We start from the raw sequence: 6,000 nt of genomic DNA, 5'->3' as shown, positions 1-6,000 counted from the left end.
AGGAAACTTATAGTAATACTTTAGTAACATGTGCACGCATCAATGCACTCGGAGAAATCATCGCACGGAAATGGTCCTGCCGTTACTTTTCGCCTTTGGCTATACGACGGAATGGGACTATTGCACACCAGTGAAAAGATTGAGAGAGAGAGAGAGAGAGATAAGAAGAAGAGAAAACTTGAGATCGTTACGGCTCTAGCGAATTTCCGGACACGGAGAAGAGTTTCACGAGAGACCACCTTTTATTGTTACCTTTCATGAAAGTGTTGGAACAAAAAAAAAGAAAAATTACAAATACTGTGAAAAAAGATATTTTATTGAATATTTTAATGATCATTTTTGTAATATTATCGTGGAAATGAAATATAAATCAATATTATATTCTTCCTTCTTTATTATCTTTATTATATCGAAGTTTATCGAACATTAAATTGAGATATGCACCAATCAAAATAAATGGAATGAAAAATAAGAAAAATGAATGAGGAAATGAAAAACGTCTACATCGATATTCGTCATTGTAATAAATTTGAAATAATCGACTGGGTCTTGATAATTCGGCGAAAGTGTTACTCGACAGACCCACGCATATTATTTGTTAGGTGTTCTCTTGACATTCTACGTACCAGTCGGTTCCCATAAACGTACAAGAACGCGCAGAGGCTTTCCATCGGCGATCTTTTCTTACGGATGAATCACGCGATGCAAATCGTTATATCGATTCTGAGAGAGAGAGAGAGAGAGAGAGAGTTCTTATTACCTTAGCAATTTTATTATCTTAGAAATTGATTGATAGAAATTTCAAAGTAAATGCCTTTCGTTTTTCAATTTGATAAGAATCGTTTGGATGATAACAAAATATTTCTCGAATTCGATTAATCGCGATTGTGTTCGTCGGTCAAATTAGATTATTTCTTTCTTCTACGTTTTTTTCCCTTTGTCTTTTGCATCCGATTAGGAGCAGCTTCTCGGTTTGTGGAAACGATATAAACGAGACTATACCGTTTGCTTCTCATCCTGATCTTTTCACTGGCATCGAAAAGGAGATCCAATTAGGAGAAAAGGTTGGCTTGAGGTCTGAAAAACGGTTGCCTCGATTTTTCGTCTCCGCAAAAAACTTCGAAAATGAAACCGAGAGAGAAAAAGAAGAAGAAAGAAAAATAACGGTTCTGATCGATAAACGGAAGTGGAAAGAACGCCGTATAATTTTCCGGCTTAAACTTTAAAACTTTTTAAATAAAAGAATAGTCTCTCTCTCTCTTTCTCTCTCTCTCTCTCTCTCCCTCTCTCTAAATACTGTCCTTCATTAGGATTGTTTGTACGTTTCAACGATATAAAATCGTCTACTCGGAACATACGCATTGATATACGACAGACTGAGTTTAGATAAGAATTGCATTCTACAGTTTTATTATATAGATGACACGAGCTGCGAAAGAGAACGAATCAATCGTGGTATATCATGTGACTCATTTTACCAAGAACTCAACGAAGCCATTGAAAAAAAATAGAAATGGCATAGCACGAGGGTCAATGTTTTCTCACAATCGGGATCGGGTTAGCAAAAATAAAACCTATTAAAAAGGGTAGCTGACATAATCCTTTGAGAACGGATTCTATTATATTCGAATCGTTTATTCACAGTTGCGTTTCGAAAACAATTGTACCAACGTTTCAATGGTTTCGGAGAATAATTACGATGTATTACGAGACTCGTAGCAGTTAGCCTTGAAATAAGGAAGAAACAAACAAGGTTTACGTTCGAATACCTAATAGAAAATGTCTGAAGTAAAAGTTGCTAGAAAAATGGACGAAGTTGTGATAAAAGGAAAAGAATAAGAAGAAGAAGAGGAAGAAAAAAGGATACGAGTAGATAAGGAAGGTGCAAGCTTTGCAAGAAACCAGGAGTCGTTCTTCGAGTTGTATAGCTGGGAGAGTGAAGGTCGAGTTTAAAACCTCTCGGCCAGTTGGTCTGCTTCTACAAATAGACCCAACTTGCTGTATATATCCTCTTTGTTCACTAATCGTCTCGAGAAAGTAATTAGACGATCCACGCCCATAAGAATGCCATACCGTGTAAGATCCTTGAAAGAATTTTATCTTTCTTTCTCTTATGTACTTTCTTTTTTCTCTTTTTTTCTTTTTTTTTCTGTTATCTTGTCGTTGTTGCAAGCAACCTGAGGAAAAGACAGGTTCTTGGCTGTTAATGATAGAGGAGTTCGTAGATTTTCGCGAAATACGTTTCGTTCGAAGACTTAAAATATGTATGCAATACAACGTGAGATACTTATTTTCATTATCCTTTTAAATAATATTTATTCAAATTGATTTATTATTACAAATATAACAACTACAAATTAGATTAATTGATATATCGTGATGTATGGGTTCGCGGTGTATGTTTATAATTATTATATAATACTTAAAATGCGATTGATCTATTATTTTTTATATTTTATTATTATTATTATTATTATTATTATTATTATATCGAGTTTAGTTCGATCACGAAGGCACATTAATTTCGAATATGAATTATTATAGTATAAAAAAATATTCAATTTTATGCGTTTATGGATTATTTTTTGTTGAATATTTTTCTTTTTAAAATGAAAGTCATCATTTTTTATCGATCCGTATTAAATTTATTTGTTCTTTCTTTTTTTTAAATAAAATTGTTCATACGTTCGTTCGTTCATTCGTCGCCTACCAAGTATAGTATTCGCGGCGAGTATTCTTTATCAAAGACAGAACTCGTTCTATATTCTTACCTCGCATGTGTCCTTCCCATTATGGGTTTGAACGATCCTACAGCTTGAAAACATTCTTTCTCTGCTTTCTTAGAAAATCTTACTTTTCATTCATTCCGACTTTAAACGTATATTTTCTTCTTCTTTTTTTTATTTAACATATACACACACACAAACACACACACGTGTGAACACCCACACGTGAATACATTAACGCATAATTCTAGTAAATATAATTACAATCACTACGAAGTATTTATCTGAATAAATTTCTTAAATAAAAAAATCACTTGAAATATAAAAGGTATTATGAACGAAAAATAAATGCAAGTGACAGAAAAAAAATGTAAATAACGTTGCATACGTTAATTATATTTCTTCTTACAATTAGTTAGTCGAGTCTGTTTTAATGAGACATACAGATCATAGCAATCGCATAAGAGTAACGCGAGACGAACCGGCGAAATTCATAGACAGAAAAAGGAACTTGCAAGTTCATCTTCAATGAATGATTAGTTAGCTCGTTTTATTTTTGTATTTTTTACTCCGTCTATCGACGATCGCTACCGGGATGGTAATTTAATTTTCTACGAACTCCGGTAAACCAGGAAGAAGTATGTATGTATATGTGAATACACGTACCGCATTTGATTTAGATCTTCTAAGTTGCGTTTAGAACTCAAAGAGCTCACTCATATTATCCCATTAAAGACTAATGAGCCCGAAGTGTAATTTTCTTATTTCTTACCACGTTCGTCGGAGTAACAAACTCTCCTTTAGATCCCCACGCCTCCTAACACACGATTACCACCCACTTCCACCCACTTGTACTCTTTTTACAACTCCAATTCAAACGCGAGAAACTGTTGCTCAGAGTTCATACGCGTATCGTAATCTTTGCACGCGTACAAATTAATATTTCAGTTAGAAAGTATATCAATGAAATAACGTTCGACAAAATAATAACACGGATTAATTCAATTATTATTATTATTATTATTACGTGATCTCAAAGTAAGCCGATTGAAATTTTATAAGTTAATGCATTAAACTATTTACGAATATCAAAAAAATTATTGCAATTGATAAAATTCTTTGTAACTATAAATTATTTTATATTCAGTTAATTAACGTTACTATTCACTTCTGTGTTTTAAACATCAATTTTTTGAGACTTCAGTTCCGATTTATGAAGATTGTATATCATTTCTTACAGTGTCGGATATAATCCATTGCATACCTATTTCCCTTCCCTGTTGCCCTTCCCTCTACACCCTTTTCTCTTCCTCCTTTTCATTTAGTTGTTTCTCTTTTCTCGTTGGTTGGTTCTCTACTTGGAGACTTTCCCAGGAGGATTGAAACGTAACCGAGGAAATTGCAGACGCACCGTGTCCCAGGAAATAACGATGCATCTATGTCACTGATATATTCTTGGTGTTTCCTTCTTGGAAGGATCATTCTCTTCCTCGGATGAAATTTTCTCTACGGAAATTTAGAATATGTAGGCGTCGGTTTGTACGTTTGTTTATCGTTCGGTTTATATTTTTCCCGGGAAGAAGAAGTCATTTTTTTGGAAACGTTTCGCGAAATTACTAAAATGGTTGGTGGTAAAGATACATTATTGTTATTATTACAATATTATATATATTATAAATAAACAAAGAAAGTGGAAAGGAAATGAATAATATTATTTTTAAATATTATATCAACGTGCACAATTAAAATGTGGCCGGTTAATTACTCTTACAACATTAGATAAATTATAAATAGCTATCACGATTCGCTTTATTACGCGAATATTTGATATTTTTGCGCGTCGAATATAAACGTTTGAGAAAATACCATTAAATATCATTCAATATAACGATAAAATACGTGCTACCCTCGTTTTGCAAAGTTCTAAGAAGACTTCTATGAGATATTTCTCATTCGTGCACGGTCGCAAACGATGCATGAATATTTCATGGGGATTGCCCAGATAAAACTAGATAAAGCTACTACTTCATCGACACTCTTAAATATAGGCGTATAAATATATATTTGTGTACGTATGTATGTGTGTATGAATACGAATAGGAGTTTTAATTTTCGTCTATCGCAAATMACGATCAACAAGATCGTTTAAGATCTTGCTCGATTAATTAGCTTTCAATGGAAATAGTACGCTAGTCGCTATAATAAAAAACGAAATAACAAAAATTCTTATTCGTTATCAAATGGAATCAATTAATCGATAAATCTTTTCAATAGGATTGCATTTAATAAACGTCTGCTTTGCATGATTCTTTCTTTTTCTTTCATTCATTATCATCCTTCGATTATAATTCCCACTTTAAAATATTATCTATTATCATTAATGCAATATTGTAGCATTATTCATTTCATATTGATTTTCCTGCAATAAATAACGTCACGAATTCGAATCAATTACGAACATAAATTGATATGAACTTTTTATATCTATTTCACCTTACTTATCGTTACACTTCTACACAATATAAGTTAAGTCTTTTTGGACACCCTGTATATAGAAACAAACAAGTATGCCTTGAAAAGGATGAGAAGAGAAACACATTTGAAAAGAAAAGTTATACTTCATTTTTCACCTCATAACACCTCGCGACAATGACGTTTCTTCTTCATCTTATTTTTCTTATTCTTCTTCGTGGTCATTGTGTTCGCGATATGAGGAAAAGCAACCCTCGAACGGAGGGTCTTTTTTCTATCCTTTTTATTATCTCCCTTGAAGAGAAAAAAAGAAAACAAAACCATATAGAAAGAAGTTCGTTTGATTCTTTTCGCGAAACGAGCAACAGTCACAACACCACCACTTTCTTGCAAATGCAAAAGAGGAGAGAGAAAGAGAGAATGATTAAAAATCCTGGATGCCACCAAACGAAATATGATGTCTGTCTTCAATGAGGAAGAAGACAGACAAAAGTATAACCGAGAGGGGGAAGGTAGCACGTGACATCTCTTGTCCCCTTGCAATGCCAAATCTACCCCCTAACATCATCTCCCATCCCTCGAATGTATTGTGACCGCTGACAAAGACGCGCGCACACTTCATAGTCAAGAGTAAGCTTCGGTAGGAGAAGGTGGTGGCTGTTTAAAAAAAAAGGGCTCGTCGGCACACGTCCCTTTTTTTTGGTCTCTCTCTTCCATTGTATAACGCGCAAATCGATTTTCTCGCAGGGTGGCTCCAGTAGTTCTCCAAGCCGAGTGCTTTTGTAAATGGTGTAAATTGGCG

The sequence above is a fragment of the Polistes canadensis genome, unplaced genomic scaffold (assembly GCF_001313835.1).
Source record: "Polistes canadensis isolate GaletaPanama2010 unplaced genomic scaffold, ASM131383v1 scaffold_96, whole genome shotgun sequence".
Lineage (NCBI taxonomy): Eukaryota > Metazoa > Arthropoda > Insecta > Hymenoptera > Vespidae > Polistes > Polistes canadensis.
The sequence above is the reverse complement of the archived record's forward strand: the minus strand, read 5'-3'. Positions refer to the sequence as shown.